At 42.8% G+C, this 23,184-nt stretch overlaps 1 protein-coding gene across 11 annotated transcripts in view; it reads left to right on the top strand.

Annotated features, from left to right (window-relative positions):
* The window catches only part of NEK11 (NIMA related kinase 11), a 539,441-nt gene that overhangs the window by 244,087 nt on the left and 272,170 nt on the right, over positions 1 to 23,184 (top strand). The gene's annotated exons all lie outside the window — the stretch shown is intronic.

The raw sequence follows: 23,184 nt of genomic DNA, 5'->3' as shown, positions 1-23,184 counted from the left end.
CCTTCAAGGGGGGGACAGGCCTACAAGGGGGGGACAGGCCTACAAGGGGGTGGGACAGGCCTTCAAGGGGGGTGCAGGCCTTCGGGGGTGTTCAGGCCTTCGGGGGGGTTCAGGCCTTCGGGGGGGGTGCAGACCTTCAAGGGGGTGCAGGCCTTCAAGGGGGGACAGGCCTTCAGGGGGGTGCAGGCCTTCAAGGGGGGACAGGCCTTCAGGGGGGTGCAGGCCTTCGGGGGGGGTGCAGACCTTCAAGGGGGGGGGACAGGCCTTCAAGGGGGGGACAGGAAGGCAGGCCTACAAGGGGGGGACAGGCCTACAAGGGGGGAGGACAGGCCTTCGGGGGGTGCAGGCCTTCGGGGGGGGTGCGGACCTTCAAGGGGGGACAGGCCTTCAAGGGGGGGACAGGCAGGCAGGCCTGTCCCCCCCTGGAAGAGTGGGCAAACAAATGGCAAATGCGATTTAATACAGAGAAATGCAAGGTCATCCATATAGGGAAAAAGAACCCGATGTTCAGCTACAAAATGGGGGGATCGGTGCTAGGGGAAAGCAACCTTGAAAAGGACTTGGGTGTGCTAGTGGATACAACAATGAAATCAACGGCACAATGTGCAGCAGCCTCAAAGAAAGCAAATAGAATGTTGGGTATTATTAAGAAGGGTATCACAACCAGGACGAAGGAAGTCATCATGCCACTGTATCGAGCGATGGTGCGCCCGCACCTGGAGTACTGTGTCCAGTATTGGTCGCCGTACCTCAAGAAGGACATGGCGATGCTTGAGAGGGTCCAGAGAAGAGCGACGAAAATGATAAAAGGCATGGAAAACCTTTCATATGCAGACAGGTTAGAAAGGCTGGGGCTCTTCTCCCTGGAAAAGCGGAGACTCAGAGGAGGCATGATAGTGACTTTCAAGATCATGAGAGGTATCGAGAAGGTAGACAGAAATAGATTCTTCAGACTAATGGGGCCCACAAGTACAAGGGGGCACTTGGAGAAGCTGAACGGGAACAGGTTTAGAACCAATGCTAGGAAGTTCTTTTTCACTCAGAGGGTAGTGGACACATGGAACACACTGCCGGAGGCTGTGATAGGACAGAGTACACTCCAGGGTTTTAAAGAAGGATTAGATAAATTCCTGAAAGATAGGGGGATTGAGGGATACAGATAGAGGTAGAGATGGGATATAGAGAGAGTTTAGATAGAGACCAAGGGGATTTAAGGGTTCAGACAATGATCACCGTACAGGTCATGGGCCTGATGGGCCACCGCAGGTGCGGACTGCTGGGCGCGATGGACCTCTGGTCTGACTCAGCAGAGGCAACTTCTTATGTTCTTATGGGACAGGCCTACAAGGGGGGGACAGGCCTTCAAGGAGGTGGGACAGGCCTTCAAGGGGGGTGCAGGCCTTCAAGGGGGGACAGGCAGACCTTTAAGGGGGGACAGGCCTTTGGGGGGACCCTGGTTTAGAAGTACACGGAGGGAAGGGGGTGTTCAAAGAGACGTGCATATGCCAAACTTTGGGGGGGAGGAAGAAATAATGGGTCTGAAAATAGAGGAGAGGGAGAGAGATGATGGACCATGGGATTTAGGGAGGGAAGGAACAGAAAGGGAGAGAAATTGGACACAAGGGATGGTGTGGAGGAGGGATAGAGATACTGGATAGGAGGGTAATTGGGAAAAGAAAGGGAGAGATGGTGGACTCGGGTGGTGGGGAAGGAGGGAGAGATGCCGGATGAAAGGGTAGTTAAGAAAAGGTGGATCTGTGGAGGGAGATGAAAAAAAGGAAAGATACCAGACTTCCTGGGGAGGGAAGGGAAATGGAAAGGGAGGACAGAGTTGGCAGATGGATGGTTAGCATGCAGAAAGAAGAAAGAAGGAGACCCCAAGTTATCAGAAGAAAACCAGAGCCTTGGACCAACAAGATGAAATATAACCAGACAACAAAAGGTAGAAAAATTAATTTTATTTTCTGTTTTGTGATTATAATATGTCAGATTTGAAATGTGTATCCTGCCAGAGCTGGTGTTGGACTGCAAACGTGAGCTAGGATTTAACAGAGAGAGGAAAAGTCCTTTTTGTTTCTTTATTTTATTTACACCACAGCGCCAGTGTGATTAGGAGAAGCCAAAGGGGGTGAAAAAGCTATAAAACCCACCAGGAGTTTTGAAAAAAATCACCCAACTGGGCAGGAAAATCGAATTGAAAAACCAATTTAATAGGCTGAATCGAATCAAAATTTTTTTTCCTGAATCTGGCAGCATTAGTTTGCGCTACTGTCTTAGACTTTAGGACCTGGGATTGGGGAGAGATGGCATCCTCAGTACTTTATAATGCAAGTGAAACGAGGATTTGGTCAGACTTTTGAAGGGTCTGCAGAAAAAAAAATATTGTATAGGCCGGGGACATGAGACAGCAGGAAATGGGAACTTTTCTTCCTTCTATTTTTGTGAATGGAAAGGCTGAGGATGTCAGAGAGTTCAGTTAAAATATGTGCTTTATAAGAAAATATAATAATGTGTTTTATAAAGTTTATAGCATAGCTGGCCTACCCAGTGAGGTGTTCCTAGTGGTGGTGGTGGCAGCGTGTCAATGTGTTGAGAGGAAGAGATGGTCTGGGAAATTCTGCTGTGCAAACTCCGGGCCCATTTCCACCCCCCAGTTAGTCCACTCCACTCAACTGGTTCACACACTGAGTGGGTCTTTGGGTGTTGTTTTGGGATCTCTTCCAGTGGTTTATCAGTATCTCCTTCTGGTCCAAGGAAGGAAACTTTGTTATCCTTAGCATTGACCTACAGAATATGTTTGTAACAGCGCTGCTTGTGTGGCATTAGGCTATGTAGTGATCGAAAGAAAAAAAACAGACCTTTGCACATTTTTGCACTATATGGTGGGTGTATGAGGAGATTCACATTTCCTGCACAGCTAAGTCCATGTGAAGTTACCTTGTGCTGTATTTGACATCTAGCAAGGTCTCTGTTTGAAAGGAAAGATCTAAACTTAAAAATGAAGTGGCCAGAAGTTATGGTAAAAGCAGATAGTGTAGCTGGTTTTAAGAAAGATTTGGACAAATTCCTGGAGGAAAAGTCCATAATCTGTTATTAAGACATGGGGGAAGTGTCTGCTTGCCCTGGATCGGTAGCATGGAATGTTGCTACTCTTTGGGTTTTGACCAGGTATTAGTGTCCTGGATTGGCTACCATGAGAATGGGCTACTGGGCATGATGGACCATTGGTCTGACCCAGTTAGGCTATTCTTATGTTATGTTCTCATCTGTAGGGGCCTTTGTTTTCACTTCTTATTTTAATGTATTTTTTTTCTGGGAACTTATCAGTGTTTTTTATAATGGGAACAAAAATGGAAGAGAATTAATGTGTGTGGGATGAGGAGGTAACTAATTTCTTCAGCTAAATAATTCAATCCACCTCAACCAGACATAGGAGAACTCACGCACCATTCACACACCCTCCAACCAAAAACGTCAAAAGAAAAAAACTGTTCGACAACCTCCTAGCCAATCGAGCTGCAACACTCGACCCCCAACTCTACAACCTATTGACCTCGATCACAGACTACAAAACCATCAAAAAAGAAATAAAAACCCTTCTATTCAAAAAACACATAAAACCGAACTAACACAATCAGAACTGTCCCAAGCATCACCTGCAACTACTCCATATGTACTTCTGATGTCATGACAATTCAGACATAATTTATGTTATGTTATGTTTGGAATATAAGAAAATTTTCACTGCCTGTTTCTATTCTGACCATTTATTCCGTTTCATGGTCATTACAAAAAAATATTTTTTTACATGGGGGGGTGTCAAAAAATGATGGGCCCTGGGTGCCACATACCCTAGGTACGCCACTGCATAGCAGCACTTTAATATATTTGTTTTCCTTTGGCAAAGTTGATTTCAAGATGTTTCTATTACAAATGTGATGTTCATGACCCAAAAATTAGTTGTATGCATGTTGTGAATGGAATAGATGCCTTATAGGAGCTGAATTTGTCATTTAAAATCCTACTACTGCTCCTTTGGGATGTGCTTTAATTTCAGTATTCAATGTAAAAGATTTATTATGCACAATTGTAGTTTTTAAAAGGAATCAAGATTTACCCACAATAACATGACCAATTTGATTGAGACAGGTTTCCATCATCATTACATGATTATTTGTGAGGGCCTGACTTGGAATACTTACTTCCCTGGGACATGAGGCTCTTCTGTTATATCGCCGGGTCAGGCGGGTCCAGGAGTTCCTGAACTGCAGGTATGACCTGCGATGGCCTGCCACTCTAAAATAGTGGTGCTCATGTACCAAAAAGAGCCTGGCCAGCAGCCTGGAGTCCTCTGTTGAGAAATTTGGCTATCTCCTGGCAGCCATTTTAGGAGAAATAACTGCGTATGAAGAACGGGCAATTCTATGACGTCACAACGCAAAAAACCGCGATGACGTTTTTGTGCCGCTTGGGTGTGCTTGCAGCGGCCACTCCGCGCTACATCAACACTGTTGATTATATCCTAAACCACGCCGATATCGCTGTTATACAAAAAAGTATAGCAGAACGCTTAGAAGCTTACCATGTAAACCTAATGAAACTTCACCTCCCCCAAACACTATGACAAGTTATAAATTAAATAAATAAAGATTGGGAAGTGAGGTTCACATATTTTAGCTTAGCTATGCATGTTTGGGTGGGTGGAAAAAAAAAGAATATGTCTTTGGTAACTTTAGTCAGGACTTGAACCCCTGACCTTTGGAAGATACATGCAGTGCTTTTAAGCACTGAGCTATGTTGGGGATTTGGGAATGGGAGTCTCCAGAAATGACTTTAGGTACAAGCTTAGAAGCTTACCATGTAAACCTAATGAAATTTCACCTCCCCCCATGTATTTAGGTTCACACGATCTACATTTGAACAATCACAATGACAAGTTATAAATGAAATAAATGAAGATTGGGAAGTGAGGTTCACATATTTTAGCTTAGCTATGCATGTTTGGGTGGGTGGAAAAAAAAAATAATATTATGTCTTTGGTAACCTTAGTCAGGACTTGAACCCCTGACCTTTGGAAGATACATGCAGTGCTTTTAAGCACTGAGCTATGTTGGGGACTTAGGAATGGGAGTCTCCAGAAATGGCTTTAGGTACAAGCTTTGACAAAGGGTAATCATTGCAAGTATCTACAGGTATATTTGATCTGAGAACACCCAATGAATGTCCAAAACGATTTCAAAATTCTAACGGCTTCTATGATGTCAGATGCTACTTTATGGTTAGGGTTAGGGCTACAGTTAAGTAGCTCGGTAGCTCAGTGAGTAAACGCGCTGTACCAATCATCCATAGGTTGTGAGTTCAACTCCCGGCTTGTCTTTTACTTGATTATAACATGAGGGGTTTATGCTGCAGGAGTGTGTTGTTGGGGTGTTGCAGGAGTGTCTAGGATGACAGAGAATAGTCACTTGCATTTTCAACAATGCATTTGAATTTCTTAAGATGAAACCTTAGTGAGCCGGGGGAGGAAGGTCACCGCAGCCTCGCGCCTCAGATGAAAAGGTTAATTTTTTAGGGACTGTGTAAGCTGATCTGGGACAGTCTTCAGCGACTCGGAGCCCTCCTCCCGGCTGGGCAGAAGGAGGAGGCTTTGGCGGTGGTGGTTTTGGTGGTGAGTGAGGGCGGGAGGGGGGAGTCGCCTGGCTGCTGCATCTGCACTCCTGCTGGCCACAGACCTACTGATCACAGAGCAGAGATCACAGAAGCACGCAGGTATGTGCGCATGCGCGGCTAGGGTTTTATTATATAGGATATACACCTATCGCATCTCATTTTCATCACAAACACATTAGCGAGACTATACACAATACATTACAAAGTTGAGCTTGGGTTTGATAAAATAAACAGCATAATTTTGACTCTGTATTACATTTATTGAACCATACTTAAGAATATGGGTGTTGCATCCGTGACAACGGTGCTTTACACCATTGAGCTACCAGTCTTTTGCCTCAACTGACTGTGATATGATAGCTAAGTAGAGTATACTTTAGCACATCACTAAGGTATGCTATGACAGGGGAACCAGAGACACAGGTGTAGGTCAGTGAGTAAAAGCACTATATCGATCATCTGTAGGTTGTGAGTTCAACTCCCGGCTTGTCTTTTACTTGTGGCATATCTACCTTCCAGGTGCACCTTGATGATGTCACAATGAGGTCAGCATTGTGCTGCTGGCTACTTCCTCTTCCTGTGAACTAGAAGCCACATTCAGGTCTAATCTATGTTTTGATTCTGTTTCTAAGTTGGGCCAGTGTAAGTTATGGGATTTACCTTTGTTCTGAAGAATGAGCTGATTGTTGCAATGTTTTAAGACCAGGAGAGTGTTCTTTCGAGCAAGATATCACTTCTAAACTATCCTCTCTGAAATAATGTCTCTGGGAAATCGAGAGAAAGCTTATTGGATGACTTAGGGTGCCTTTCCTGCCAGTCTTTGTGGAACTTAAACGAAGTTTATAAGAAGTCTATATGGTGTTCAAAGTCCTATCCTTTCCACTTCTAATAGGAGGTGAGTATGACATTTCTGTACAGCTCTCTGTGTAGCATACATCTACCGGTTCCCACCTTCCATACTGATAATGTAAGTTCAACACCCACTCGGTACGTTTCATCTTCTAGTTCTCCTTTGAAACATAACATATTTTTTTTCCTTGTATTAATGGTAAACTGTACAATTCTGATATCCTAGAGGAAAAAGATACAACACAGCAGTGTTCTCTGTCTGCCATTCCCTACCTCACTGATATTGCTAGATCAACTAATATATAGTTTACAAAATGGTATACTGTGTTTTGGTTATCTTTTTCATCATCCTATACTTACAATGCTGAATGAGTGATAATAAAGAGTATAAAAAAAGTATAATCTAAAAAAAAAAAAAAAAATCGTACCCACGTCTATCACGGGTCCATTGGAGACGTCTTAATGACGTTTCAGAAACCTGCGTCTATCTTGCGCCAAGCAGTTCTAGAGACGTCTACCGCACGCCTAAGTACCGTTTGATTGACACTTGCGTTTGCCGGACGTCTAAAGCACGCCTATGTTAGACGTACTAATAGAGAATTTACCCCTAAGTGTGCATGCATGCTTAGGGTTTTATTATATAGGATAAACCTACATTATATACAGCAATTGGGTTGTTGGTGTGAGGTCGTTCAAATACATTGGAAGGGCGAGCAGCAGCCTCTTCAATCCAAAATTAACTGAGAGCTCAGATTTTGAAAGTTGTGCATGGAACATTCTTCAAATTAAGAACAGTGTGAGGTTTTAAAGTGTGTTTTGTTTGTTTAACTACTTATCTTGCTCTATATCAGTTTTCAACCCAGTCCTTTGGACACACCTCGCCAGTGAGGTTTTCAAGATATCCACAATGAATGTGCATCAGATAAGTTTGTATTCACTTCCTCTATTGTATACAGATCTATCCATTCATATTCATTGCAGGTAATCTGAAAATTTGATTGGCTAGGTGTGTCCCAAGTACTGAGTTGAGAACCCTTGCTCTAGACCAGCGGTCTCAAACACGCGGCCCACGGGCCGCATGCGGCCCCCCCCAGGCACTATTTTGCGGCCCGCGATCTGTCCTCGCCTAAAGCAGGGGTCCCCAATCTGCTTCCCTTCCCACTGCCCTCCCCCAAGTCACCGCAATTGGGGAACAGCCAGTGCCCGAGGTCTTAGCTCTCCCTGCATATCTTCCCCAGCTCGGAGCCGACCAATTCTCGCCACCCGACGTCAATTCTAACGTCGGGGAGGAAGTTCCGGGCCAGCCAGTTTTGAGAAAGGAAAGATATTAAACTTTAAATGTGAGGGCCGCAGAAAAAATAGTTAATGACAATTTTGCATAAGGTAAAACTCTTTATAGTTTATAAATCTTTCCTTTAACAGTTAAAGGAAAGATTTATAAACTATAAAGTTTTACCTCATGCAAAGTTGTCATTTCTTTAATAAGACATTAACTATTTTTTCTGCAGCCCTCCAAGTACCTACAAATCCAAAATGTGGCCCCACTAAGGGTTTGAGTTTGAGACCACTGCTCTAGACTGATTACTGTAACATTATATCTTGGTCTTCCATAAATGCTTGTTAAGCCATTAGAATTGATTTTAAAATGTCCCTTTCCATGAATACAACCAGGGATCTAATACAACCCTTTCCATGAATAGATCCAGGGATCTAATACAAGAAAAGGCTAACAACATATTGTCTATCCGTAGTGGTCTCCAGTAATGCTCATTTGAATTACTACCCCAGTCCACCCATCCTCCTATTATAATGTCTTCACTCTCCTCCCATACCCCTCGTTCGTCCTTACCTCCATGCATCCTCTGTCATCCCTCCAACCATCTCTCCCAATCACCCATGTTAATGTGATGGCAGATGCCTTTGTTTGTGTTCTAAGCATTCAATTGTAATGCTCCTTTCTGTTTGTTAAAACAACAAAACTGTTTCTATCTCTAAGTGATGCTTGCATGAAAAACATATATTAAAAAAGAATTGAATAAAAATGTTACTGCATATATCATTAGTGAAGTGAGATATTCAGAGCATACTGTATTTCCACAATATTATAAGCAAACCAAAAACTGAAGCAAGCAAGATGTCTATATCCAGCCAAAAGTGCTACTTTTATTAGTACACAGTAAAGTCCAAAGAGAAGCTTTCTCTTCTTTATCGTCCCAACTACGGCATAGATTCACTAAACCTCCAAACCATGCACGATAAGTTTCTTTTTGCATGCCGGCCGACAAATTCAGTAAAGGCCTGCATGCTAATGGGGACGATCGTTAACACGCCCCCTACCCATGACCAGAACGATCCCCGCTCATGCGCACACCTGACAGTAGTGACAGGAGAAGCAGCCTCCTGTCACTGCTGTCAGGGCTCAACCCTGATCTCTCCTGCCTTCCCTGCCCAGATCTCTCTTGCATGCTCCCGGACTCTCCTGCTGTCTGCCACTGTTCCCTGCAGTGCAAGCCCGTGGTTTTAAATGTTGAAATCTATTTTATTAATCAACAGTAAGTACAACAGCAATAATAACCATGGAATGCAGTTTCATCAAACACCCGCGGAGGACTGGACTCTTATGTCCTCCCCGGACCCACCATACCCCCACCCCCCAACAAAGAAAACCCTACCCCCCACCCACCCCTCCCCATCCCCCCACAGATACAGAAAAACTCGCAAGCAGGGAACAGCAGAGACATCAGGAAGCACAGTTTCAGAGGTGGAGTCTATTCAAGACCCGGCTACGACTCTCAGGAGGCAAAATGTTCAAATATGGAGTCCAAGTGTGAACAAAGTCTCTGCTCCGGCGTCGGGAAGAACGAGCCAAACGGGCTTCCCAACCCATAAGTTGCAAGCCCGTGGTTTTAAAGCGGCCCTGCACTGCAAGGAACGACGGCAGAGTGCAGGAGAGTCTGTCGAGCAGGGAAGAGAGATCAGACACTGGCCCTGACTGACCCCCCCAAGGCCCCAATCTCTCCTGCCTGCCCTGATCCCTCCCTCGCCTCCCTCCTGGCACGGCCCTCCCCACACACAAACGCGACCCCCACCCCCCTCGGAGAAAAAAGCAGGAGGGATGCCAACTCCCTCCTGCTATCAGCGTTAAAAAAAAAAAAAAAAACAGCACAGCACTCCCCCCTACCCCCCGACCGGCACGGCTCTCACCCTCCCTCCACCTGACCGGCACGGCACACCCCTGGCACCAAAAAGTTGGGAGCAGGAGGGGTGCTCAGTTCCTCCTGCTCCTTGGCCTCCCACCCCTGGCTGGCCCAGTTGGTCAGGCCTGGCCTATTCACCCCGGTACCTTTAAAAAAGTTGGGAGCAGGAGGGGTGCCTGGTCCCTCCTGCTCCTTGCGATAAGGCTCCACCATCTTTGGGAGCAGGAGGGGTGCCCGGACCTTCCTGCTACGCCACTCTTCGGGAGCAGGAGGAAAGTTCTGCTCCTGCTGCTCTGGCCGGCTGCCGCCCATAAACGGCCTTGGGCCCCATCCCAGCCAGAGCAGCAGGAGCAGGAGGACTTTCCCCCTGCTCCCGAAGAGTGGCATAGCAGGAGGGTCTGGGCACCCCTCCTGCTCCCGAAGAGGTGGAGCCTTATTGCAAGGAGCAGGAGGGACCAAGCACACCTCCTGCTCTCAACTTTTTGGTAGGCTGTGCCGGTCAGAGGGGGAGGGCAAGGGACGTGCTGGTCGGGGGGGGGGGGGGGGGGGAGTGCCGTGCTGTGCTGCATGCAGCATTTTGTTGTTGTTGAAACGCTGATGGCAGGAGGGAATTGGCATCCCTCCTGCTTTTTTATCCGGTGGGGGGGGCGTTTGTGTGTGGGGGGCAAATTTTTTTGACAGGCCTGCCTGTCTTTTATTAATTTTTTTTTTATGGGGCAGATATTTTGCGTGTGTAACACATGAAAAATATCTGTGCCATGGAAAAAAATGAATAAAAAAGAAAGGCTGGCCTGTCAAAAAACCTGCAGACCTGTCGGTAACTCAGTTACCGACAGGTCTGCAGTAGTCGGGTTTGTCAGTAGTAAATCCCGACTCAAAATAGCCAAACAATTGTTAGTGAATCAATCGCTTGGCTATTTTGCATGGGGTTTTACTAATTTGCATGGGAGGATTGGGATCAGATTGCTGTAAGCCTTAGTGAATAGTGCAGGAGGGAAATTTGGTCGCAAAGGGCTCACAAACATATCGGTACACGATCAGTTTGCTTAGTGAATTTGGGCCTAGGATCCCAGTTTCGGCAGATGCCTTCTTCAGGGGACTAGTGAGATACTAAAATAACACATAAATAATGTTTTCAACCAATATATAATATCAAATGACAAAATTAACACATTTTTGTGGTTCAATACGACCTTGACCTTGTCTGGTTAGACTGCAGAATTGTGTACCCAGAATACTAATGAGGCTGCAGCCATGGCTCCAAGGGGCCATGCAAGGAACAACCGTATCATAGAGGTTTTTACAAGAATCTCACTTGCAGCAGGCTATTGCTGGTTTGCCACCTACAACTGTGATATGGCCTGTGTCAGCAAAGATTAGTCAGTGGTGCCCAAAAAATTGGAGGAGCAGGTGGTAGCTACCAGGATGCTGATTATGCTGTCAGTACTGCTTGATGTGTTTACTCTTTCCCCTGCTGCATCCCCATATCTCCTGGGCCTCTCTAGCTGTCCCTTTCCTCCACTTGAATCGCTAACCAGTTCATACTTCCAGTATAGGAGTGCACTGTACTGGAGGGCAATGCTCCTTTTAACCCTAGGTTAAACAGGTTGGCTAACATGTACACATCCTTCTTAGTGAGGATTTTTAAACTAGTTTTCATTTGTACACTCATGGGGCCCGATATTCAGTTGCCAGAAGGCAGCCCAAATAACTCCCATGGTCAGCATTGGCCACGGATATTCAATGCTGGGCCATTTCCGGTGATTGGCATTTAAATTTTTTTTATTTATTTTTTTTTTGGGGGGTGGGGGTTGGTTACTAAAAAGTTAACTAGCTAAATCAATATTCAGGGCTGACCAATTAAGTTTATAGTGGCCAAAGATAGGATTGCTATTTATGTGGTCCAATGTAGCCGCTCAAAACTTAGCTGCTCAGTGCTGAAAATCACGATCGTATTATAGTGGTGTGTGAGGAGCACATGAGGACTTCTTAACGTCTAAGTAGACAAAAGTGTGTTGGAACAGAGCAATAGCCCCTGAAGAAACTCACCAGTGAAATGGCTGGGTAGCCGTCGGACTTTAAGTTAAATGCTCTTCTTTATACTAATTTATACTAAAAGTTACAAAAAGATGAATAAAACCCTGCACAAGACCGATGATGAACACTTCACCCCAGTAAGGGCACGAAAAACAATCAAAAGTAGTGTCTTGGGTGTTTGAGGTCTTGAGCATAATATGAACTCTGTTCAGTTTTTTCTCAGTTTGTTGGTAATTAATACATTCAACAAATGGTTTTTCCATAGACAGTATGATTATCTCAGTACTGAAAATCGCCAGTTATCATGTGAAATGGCCGGTTAACCTTTAGCTGATAACTAGTTGTCTCACACTGAATATTCTCATTTAATTAGTTAAACGCTATTTAACTGGTCAGTGCCATTTCTGGCTGGTTAAATAGCACTGATTATCAGCCAGATGGAGTCCACCAGTGCCTGCACCTCTGCCATCAATTCCTCTTGTCAGAACTCATCTTAAAGCACGGCAACCACTCACTTGAAAGAAGTTTAGCGCAAAAAGAATCAGTGCCAAGGAGAAATGTCTTTTTTCTGCTTCCCAAAGCTTCAGAATGTGCCCAATAGAAATCCCCCCAACCAATATTCCACTTCATTTTTTTTCTGCCAAAATTTAAATTTATGACAATGAATTTTCTCACTTCAATTTGTTAGGAACTGGACTATCTTCTGGGAAAGGGGGAGCCTAGTACGAAAATATGGACTCCACCTTAACCGGGATGGAACCAGGCTGCTGCGGCTAATGTTTAAAAAGGAAACAGAGCAGCTTTTAACCTAAGATGGGGGGGAGGGGAGCCAACAGTTGCCCAGGAGCAGATGGTCCGATGTGAAGTATCCTTAAAGGATACTGTTAAATCAGAACATTGAGGGAGTCCCAATAGAGAGGTTTCAAAAATGGTGAAAGAAACCAAGAGTGCTTAAGAGGGAAGCAGAATAAAGATGTCAAGTTATCCCTATCATCTTCTCAGAAGGAAAAAACATAATTTGAAGTGTCTGTATACAAATGCTAGAAGTCTAAAAAATAAAGTAGGAAAGGCAGAGGAGCATAATCAAAACATATGTCTAAGTATGATTTGGACATAAGGCGCTAAATGCCCAAAGCCAGCAGTGGAAAAATGCCCATTTTCAAAAAAAATGTCAAATTTTTTTTTTTTTGTTTTTTTTTAAATCATCTATCTGGATGTCCAGACCGCCAGACCACATTTTCAACTGAAATTTCATCCAAGTCCAAATGCCCAGAACAAGACCATTTGGACGTGGATGAAAGTAGTAGAGGAATAGCGCTATATATAAAGGATTCCATACTTTCAACCAGGATGGAAACAACAGCAAGGGCGGATGGCTTGGAATCACTATGGGTTAAGCTATCCGCTTGCCGCGCTAGTACCTAATGCCTCCATTGACGAGGCGTTAGGATTTTAGGCTGCCGCGGGGGTTAGCGCGTGATGAAATGTCTGACGCGCTAACCCCCGTAGCACGCCTTGATAAAAGGAGCCCATAGTCCTACTGCCACACACAGAAACAGAAGAAAGAAAAGTGGAGAAAAGCCCCTCCGTTGAGCTTCATGAGTCTGAAAAAAACGACTCCGTACTGAAAATCAGGCTGACATTTAGGAGAAAACTCCAGCACATTAGTACCTAGAACTGCAAATATAAATGGCACAAAAGATCAAAAGGTACTCGGCTCTGTCCACGGCAGTTCTTCCTTTTCAAATCCACCATGCTTGGATATCTGGGTACTTATAGCATGGTGGATTTGAGTTTTTGAAGTATCAAACTTACCATACTAAGGGCTATTATAAAATGATATGATTACTTCAGTTCATTCAAGACAGTCTCCTCAAAGCTGGTCTGATAAGTGAATTAATGCTAGGTATAAAGTATCACTTTTAATATTTGTATGTAAACAGATTATCTGAGAAGAACCCAGTATGTCGCAAACTCTGGCACACTAAACAGAGCAAATGTTTTTCGCGCCACATTATAATTGAATTTATAAAATTACAAAACCAACAAAAAATCTGAGATATTTATGTAAAGTTCTTTAAGCTATGTATGGATAATTGTAACAACAGTGAAACTAAAGTAGATAGAATAGAATTGCTAATCAATGCGATAGATGTGCTTGTTTTTGAGTGCAAATGAACTGAAAATGCGCATTGATAGTTGACAAGCAAACACGCATTTCATCATCCACCATATGCAGTCATTCTTTTTTTTTCCCCAATTTAATTTCTGTCAGAGCTGAAAATCCAGGTTCGCAAAGATAAAAAGATTCAAACAGAAACAAAGCTTTGATTGCTTTGATGCTCAAGTTAGGATCACTACTTCATAAAAAATAAAAATAAAATTACTGGGCTGTTAGTTTTCAAGGATCAATCATGTCAGAGAATGATGTTTGTCTGGGCAGTGTCTTTATGCACACAGATGCTCATAACATTGACAGACTTGCGTACGTGACTTACATGTCATCTATTCTAGTGTATACTTCTGAAGGGAATTTTTTAAAATAAAGTAAAATTCTGGAATCTCTCGTGGCACTCCCGGAATCTCTTCAGGGCACACAGTTTGAAGGACACTGGAAGAACCCTATAAAGTCAAGGTGCTAAAAAATTCTGTAACCAAAGCAGAAGCAGAAATATCTACATAGAGATTAAAGTCCCCTAGATTAGGCTTTTCAACTTAAATATTTATTATGCCTTCACAATGTGGCTGAACCCTCCCCCCCCCCCACCATGACTATAACCTGGGGGGGCCAGAGCTGAGATAAAATCACCACTAAATCATTAAATGCAACCCATTTTAGTAATAGATAGAATACCTAGCTCCAAGTCTATAATCAAATCATAAATTGTATTAGGTTTTGATCTGAGTATGCATTTATCAAAGAGACCTTAAGGGCAGCAAGGCCATTTGTCTTTTCAGTCATATTATATAATATAACTAATGTGTTAAGGAAGTGACCATTTAAAGTTTGTCATCTTACAATTTATATTTGCTCCCAGTTGCAAAGAGACTCTTACCAGAAATAGTATTGAGGAAGGGAGGGACATGGATATGTCTGAGGCACGACCAACATTTATATGGGCTTATAGAAACTGTAAGATTTGTACAAATGCTACATTTGAGTGTGTCCATTTACACCAGCCATAGTTCTGGTGCAAATGTACATGCCTAGATTTATGCTAGTGTTCTAAAAGAACTCTTATGCATATAAAGGTTCTTATAATAATAATAATTTTATTTTTATATGCCGCCATACCGGGAAGGTTCTAGGCGGCTCACAACAAAGGCAATACATACAGTGCATAAAAATACAACAGATAAAATAGTAAAATCAAGCGAATTTATACATCAGGTTAAAATAGGAAAAACAAGTTAAAACAACAACATACATTAAGATACCAGCCTATCGAATAATTGTGTCTTTAACAATTTTCTGAAATCTAAATAAGAAGAAGCCTCTACCATTATTTTTCCTAGCCATGAATTTAATTTAGCGGCCTGAAATGAGAAAGTTCTCTCAAGAAACTTTTTGTAATGACAAGATTTTATGGAAGGATATAGAATACTGTAGGCTCACAGCCCACAGAAATGTTGACCCTGATTCAGTAAAAGCCACCTAAAGTTAGGTACCTAGATCGACGTGCTTAGCCGATCTAGGTGCCTAATTTAATTATTTAAATGGCCTCAATTGGCACTGTGAATTGAAAATTATAATTAAAAACAATTAAATAACTTTTGACACTGGAGTGCGGGGGGGGGGTTCTGTGGGTCTTCGTGAAGGAATGATGCGAAAGACCTGACTGTTCCTGCAGGACCAGGAAGTGACATCAGAGGAAGAGCTGAGGCCAGCGCAAGCAGCTGGTTGGAGCTGTTGCTCATGCTGGCGAAGAGCTAGAGGTACAGGGAGAAAGTGAAGGCACATGCACAGTGGGAAGAGGTAGGAAGGAGTAAGGGGTGGAGAGGAAGAGAGGTGCCAGCTCCCTCACCAAGACAGCACCTGGGGCGGTCCTCCCCACTGCCCCCCCCCCCTTTACTATGCGTCTGCCTGTGGGTATCTGCAACTCAACTTCTTTTTCAGTGTTCTCTTTGGTTCCCTCTCTGCTCAAAACTGAATCTTTTCCTATTGCATCTTAAATTTTGCTGTTCAGGGAAGATAGCTTATGAGAACAGTGGAGTGGCCTATGTTTTTTGAACTGGTTGCTGGTCTTCAACCAAACAGCACAATGATGAGTTTGGTCACTTTGAAGCAGAGAAAAAACTGAAGCAGGTTGTAATTGTTGGTGAACAGATGTCTCTACTGCAACAGACTGCTGCCCATCCGATGGAAAAATTTACATTGGAGTGACTGCCCTCTAGATTGATAGTCTTTAGAGAGGAAGTCTGCTTGTTTGGCTCCAAGACTGAAGGATTTCCACACATTTGATACTCTTGCATTAATTCTCAAAGGTACTGAAAGACAGTTTGCCATTGGATGAAAAATCGTTAGAACAATAACAAACGATTCCAACTTTATGAAAGCCTTTTCTGTAATTTGCCAGCATGATGACGATAATGAAGATGAAGATGCAAGTAATGAATTAGACTGCATTGTTTTAATGAAGATGATAATGACATTGATGATGATAAAATAGTCTTTGCTATATGGAAAAGTGTTCAGACAGAGTCCCTTCATTAACATCTGCAGACCCACTCAAAAGATATCAGTAATGCTGCAGCCTAGTTTGATTTGAAGGAACGTTTTATTCAGACTGAGCAATCCACTTTCTGCCAGTGCAGTTGGTGAACACCTTTTTAACTGTGCGTGTTTTAATAATGACTCACAAGTATACTCGCAAGAGAGTCAGTCATGTTCCAAATTTAGTTTTTGCTAACAAAAAAGTGGATTGAATTGCAGAACAATAAAGTTGTTGGGGATAAAATCATTAATAATAGTTGTATCATTATAGTTATGTAGGAGTGGCTTAGTGGTTAGAACCCCAGCCTCAGCAACCTGAGGCTGTGGGTTCAATCCCCATGCTGCTCCTTGTGATCCTGAGCAAGTCACTTAACCCTTTGTTGCCCCAGGAACCATAGTTAGATTCTTAGCTTGCTGGGACAGATAGGGAGAAATACTTAAGAATGCCTGAATGTGAACTGCTTCAAATAGAAGTAGTATATAAGAAAAGTAAACAAATAAATACTCTAAATATATTATCCCCTCCTTTTACAAAACTGTAGCTCTGGCCACGGCAGGAACAGCTCCGACGCTCCTAGAATTCCTATGAGTGTCAGAGCTGTTACCGCTGAGGCCAGCGCTAAAAACTATGCTAGGTGTTGTAAAACAGGAAGGGAGTATATTAGGCAAATAATTTTTTACTTTCACTTATGTACAATTCTTAGGGCTCCTGTTACGAAGCCGCATTAGCGGTTTAATGCACGTAATAGCACCCGCTAATTTGCCAGCCACGCCAGCCGCTACCGCCTCCTCTTGAGCAGGTGGTAGTTTTTCGGCTAGCGCAGGGGTTAGCGCGCGCTAAAAAAGGTACGTGCGATAAAGCCGCTAACGCGGCTTCGTAAAAGGAGCCCTTAATGTGTTCTTCACTGTACTTAAGTATTAAAAAATACATTTATTTTTACTTTTATTTAAGTACTTTGGCCAAGTACTTTAAACAATACTGTGAGAATGTGACAGATGGAGAATATGACTAATGAGGAATAGAACTAAGAAATGGGTGGGGATGTGATCATAGTATTGCGTTTAGAAGATGAGCAGTTTCCTCCTCTATGATTTCAGTAAAGGAACAAAAACACACAGTAAATGATGATAGAAAAAGACCTTCACAGTCCATCTTGTATGCTCAACAAGGTGGCTAGAGTGCACCCATCACTCTGTTCAGGCCCTAGTCACCTACATTTAAATGCTGGTTGTTAAATCGCCCTCTTGCCAACCATATAGGCAACCAGACATGATAGGGACGATACAAGGTTATAATCAAGACTCCAATATTGCTGACAATATTCAACTTACTAGTCAAGATACCTTCCCCTTCCACCTAAGCTGCACAGTTTGTCAGAGGGTTCGTGGTGGCAGGAGGGAAGCGGGGGAGAGGGGTTGTCACAGCAGCAGGAGGGAGTGAGCATCCCTCCTGCCTCTATTTTGATACCAGGGCAGTCAGATCAAGGATGTTGTGGAAATCTGGAGTGGCCATTTGTATCTTCCTAGTATCATGGAATACCTTTGAGTCATTTGATCCAAAGTGTTGACAATTTTGTCATGTTGTAAAAGGTTTCTGTCTCGGGTATCTTCTTTCTGTCAGTTCTGATCTGGATGGTGTTCAGTAGTGGAAGGTTTTGTTATTTCTTGGTAAACAGTGAGAGAGCAAGGTTCATCATCACCACAGAATATGGAGCCAAACACAAGACAAAAGAAGAAACTTGCCTCAATATGCGACAGACAAATTAGAAAAAAGGCAAGTGAGATGTCAAATTCCACCAACAGTTACATTTATTAATGATAAGCGACACAATTTCATAAAAACTCCCAACTAGGATTCCCAGTTTTGGCATCTTAGAGATGCCTTCCTCAGGGGACTAAAGGCACTGAATAAAATAAATAAAAAATGAACATTAAACATTAGATTAAAAAAAACCATGCATAACACATCAAATAAATAAACAATCTTGCAAATGTGTGTGTAAAAATAATTAAAACCATACAATGAAAAACATATATATATATAGAGAGAGAGAGAGAGAGAGAGAGAAGAATATTGTAGAGCAGGGGTGTCCAACCTGCGGCCCTGTGAAGTATTTTGTGCGGCCCCGGTCAAGGACAATGCAGTGTTTTCCTCTGCTGCCCCCGGGTGTTTACCGTCTTGCCGGCTCCCTCCTCTGTCTTGCTGCAGCATTTGCTTGTTTGTGCGGCCCTAGAAATTTTTTTTTTTTGCGACCAATGCGGCCCAGGAAAGCCAAAAGGTTGGACACCCCTGTTGTAGAGTATGTAGGGCACGCTTAGATAGTAGTTAAAAAGAAGGATCAAATAAAACAAAAAGCACATCGTGAAATGCCAGGATAAGAGCGATCATAGGTGATATATAAAGAGAAACTGATAACCTAAAAAAACATTGTAATGCAGCGGGCATATTAGATATAAACATATAATACAATAGTAAGCACATAATATAATAAGAAATATTGTCAATGATGCAGTGAAGGGAGGACCAAATTAGATATACCACATAATGCAATTAAAACATAATGCAATGCAATAAGAAGCACATAATGTAATAATATATAAAAAGATTATCAATGAAGCATCAAGCATAAAGAAAGGCAGTGGAGGAAGACCAAAACAGGGTACACAGCATAAATAAGGCACATACATTAAGGGCTGTTCAAAAAGTATCAGACCTTAATTTTTCATGCGTAAACAAATAAAGCTAGGGAGGAGTGGTTTGGTGCACGTGTGTAGGCAACCCTAATGCGCATACTTGAATTTTTTCCTGCCTATAGAATCTGCCAGTCGCAGTCAGGACAGAAGAGTGAGAAAGTGTAAGTGAGCGCTGTCCAATTTTTATTTTTGACAAAATGCTACTGCTTTAAATTTTGTGTAAAGCTTGGTGATTCCCAAGTGCAAACGATCCGCAAGATACAACAGGCCTTTGGGGACAAAACAATGGGCACCACACAGATAAAGGAGTGGTACAACCTCTTCACATCAGTGGAGAGTGAAGCACGTTCTGGTAGGCCCTCAACATCCAGAAATGAGATCACCATTGACCAAATGAGGACCCTGGTGATGCAGGATCGTCGAATCATGATCAGAGAACTTGCAGATGAGGCGAGCATCAGCGTTGGATCCATTCATTCCATTTTGACTGAGGATTTAGGCTTCAGGAGAATTTCAGCGAAGTTCGTGCCAAAGCTGCTAACAATCGAGCAGAAGCATCTCTGTTTAGAGATCGCACAGGACATATGGAGACTGTGAACAGTGATCCCAACTTCCTCAGCACAGTGATTACGGGCGATGAGTCTTGGGTATATGGGTATGACCCAGAAACCAAGTTGATGGTTTCAATGGAAGCATTCAACATCCCCAGGGCCAAAAAAGCAAGGCAGGTCCGCAGCAATGTCAAAGTCATGCTGACCGTCTTCTTTGACTTCAGTTGCATGGTTCATCACGAGTACGCACCACACGGCATAACCATCACCAAGGGGTACAACCAAGAGGTTCTACGTCGCCTTCGTAACGCTGTGAGATACAAACAGCCGGACCTGTGGCAGCTGACAATTGGCAGCTCCATCACGATAACGCACCTGCCCATTCTTCACATTTGATACGGAGTTTCCTGGCAAACACAACACACCTTTGATTTCTCAGGCTCTCTACTCTCCCGACATGGCTCTGTGTGACTTCTGGCTTTTCTCCAAGCTGAAAAAGCCCCTGAAAGGGACCAGATTTCAGTCAAGAGAAGACATTATGCAGAATGCAATGGACCAGTTGCAAACAATCTCAAAAGAAGCGTTCCAGCGCTGCTTCTGACAGTGGCAGAACCATTGGAAGAAGTGTGTGGCAGCCCAAGGAGATTAATTTGAAGATTAGTATAAGATTTTTATATCTGAATATGAGTATTTTTTTATGAATAAAGGTCTGATACTTTTTGAACGGCCCTCGTTTAATATAAAACTAATAATGTTAAAAAGGCTTGAAAGTGGACATAATATCTAATAATCTGATCGTGTAAAAAACTCTAAGGCACAACGGGAATATTCAAATGGTAATGGAAATCAATTATTGGAAACAGAGAACAAAGTGCTAACGAACAGTCATAAACATAGTATTAAAAAATACACTCCTACATAACTATAGTCATTAACACCTACATAACTATAATGATGCATTTTTAATACTATGTTTAGGACTGTCTTGCAGAGTATAGTATTATCATGTCTAGACTACTGCAATTTGGTTTTTCTGGGTATACCTTCTTCGGCATTGAGTGTGTTGCAGGTAGCCCAGAACTCGATCATTCGAACTTTGTTTTGACTAAGAAAGAGCAATCAAGTGACAGAATGCTATATGTCATTGTATTGGTTGAAATTAGAACATCGAATTCTTTATAAATTATTAGTCATGGTGTATCTTTGTATTCACAATAATACGCTGAGGCACTTGATGGGTAGCATTCTGCCATATGAACCGCAGCGTATGTTGTGTTTGGTGACTCATGCTGACCTACATATTCCAACAGTGAAACAACTGCGGTTAGCTGTCGAGAGCTAGAACGTTTTTGTGCGTGAATCCATATGAGTGGAATAAGCTCCCAGGATATTTATGGCAGCAAACAAATTTGAGTAGTTTCAATAAAATGTTGAAGAAACATCTTTTCTGTAAGATGAAATATGGGATTTGATTTAAAAAATTTTGATGCGAGGCGCTGGTAGCCTCTTTGTAATTTTAGGAGGCTTTACATTATTATTATGTTTTATCGATGTTTTATCTGTTATAATGTATTGGATTTTGCTTATGTATGTATTTCATTGTGAACCGCCTTGGGAAAGGCGGGGTATAAATAAATAAACATAGTAACATAGTAAACGATGCCAGATAAAGACCCAAATGTTCCATCCAGTCTGCCCAAATATACCCTCTCTATAATGTAATGATTTAATTTAAATTGTTCTTTTTCTTAGATATATTTTTGGGCCAGAAACCCAGAGCTCTGGTCGGTATTGTGAATCTACTGGAGTCTTTGTCAAAGCTCACTCCAGCTCATCTAAACCATGCCAGCCTATCCTTAACTGTATGGCCATTTACGTGACACAGACCGTGCAAGTCTGCCCAGTACTGGCCTTAGTTCTTCAATATATACCATTATTTTCTGATTAGCGATCCTCTGTGTTCATCCCAAGCTTTTTTGAACTCTGTCACCGTTTTCCTCTCCACCACCTCCCTCAGGAGCACATTCCAGGCATCAACCACCCTCTCCGTAAAGAAGAATTTCCTAACATTATTCTTGAGTCTACCACCCCTCAACCTCAGATTATGCCCTCTAGTTTTACCATTTTCCTTTCTCTGGAAAATATTTTGTTCTACGTTAATACCTTTCAAGTATTTGAACGTCTGAATTATATCTCCCCTGTCCCTCCTTTCCTCTAGGGCAGACATGTCAACCTCTGGCCTGCAGGCCAAATCTGGTCTGCGGTGTAGTAAAATTTGGCCCGAACAATTCCACATTTTCAATTAAGCTGGCCCACCGACAGGTACAAGCGCCAACATCTTGCTCATATCATTTAGGAAACGAGTGCAATGTGACAACGCTTTGTATTCTGGGGTTGATCTCGCAGTCGTAGTCTCGTGAGAAAAGCATCAGTGCAGGTATCCCTGCGCGGTGGGTCTTTGCTTTATATTGTTCGGGACAATGCAACGGAAAGCGATGGAAAAGTTGGTCAGACTGGGTCTGTTTAGTTCAACCTGACGCACTCAAGTTCTTGCTAGTTGGAGATAGCGATGTTGGGAAAGGACAGATCCTGGAGAACCTTCAGGATGGCACATCGGAGTCCCCCTATGCCAGTAATGGTAAGAAAATTTAAGCGGGAAGGGGAAAGTGGCAGTCCTAAAGACTGGTAAGGTTAAGGTTATTTTTAGGGAATGAGCGATTCATCTCACAGGGATAGAACTCTGCCTGAGTGCTGGCAGTATGGTTCAGATACAGCATAAACTATTTTTCTTTCTGTTCTCTGGTGTTTCTTTTCTAAATGCCAGTATTTGCTCCCGTCTGAGATTGGTTTTAATGTATTAGCCAACAAAGCATACAAAAATACAGAAGACAACCAGAGCCTGGAATCACAACATGATTTGAATAATGACCAGACAACAAAAGGTAGAAAAAATAATTTTATTTTCTGTTTTGTGATTACAATATGTCTGATTTGAAATGTTTATCCTGCCAGAGCTGGTGTTAGACAACAGGCGTGAATTAGGACCTAAAAGAGAGAGGAAAAGTCTTTTTTATTTATTGTGTTTATATCACAGAGCCAGTGTGGGGTTGAAGAGGTTGTAACACTGTACTTCTACTAAGACTAAGGGGTCCTTTTATTAAGGTGCGCGTTTAGCGTGAGCTAAATCGGTTAGTGTATCTTAATAAAAAATTTGACCCGTGACTTAGCCTATATTTTGGATTTTGGCCCCTTATGTGATTGAGTTTGACACCCCTGCTCTAGGGTATACATATTGTGGCCAGGTAAGACCTGGACTGGAGTAGCCCGAGCCCTGACCTGGGTCATCCAAGCCTCAGCTGAGCAGTTGATTGAGGCATGGAGGGGTAGAGGGGTGTCTGCATCAAAATAAAAAGGTCCAATACAGGTTTTTAGTGTGTATTTTAAGATGACTTTATTTTCTGGTCTTATATTG

Source organism: Geotrypetes seraphini, chromosome 2 (genome assembly GCF_902459505.1).
Source record: "Geotrypetes seraphini chromosome 2, aGeoSer1.1, whole genome shotgun sequence".
Lineage (NCBI taxonomy): Eukaryota > Metazoa > Chordata > Amphibia > Gymnophiona > Dermophiidae > Geotrypetes > Geotrypetes seraphini.
Note: the sequence above shows the minus strand (reverse complement) of the source record. Positions and strands in the feature narration are given on the sequence as shown.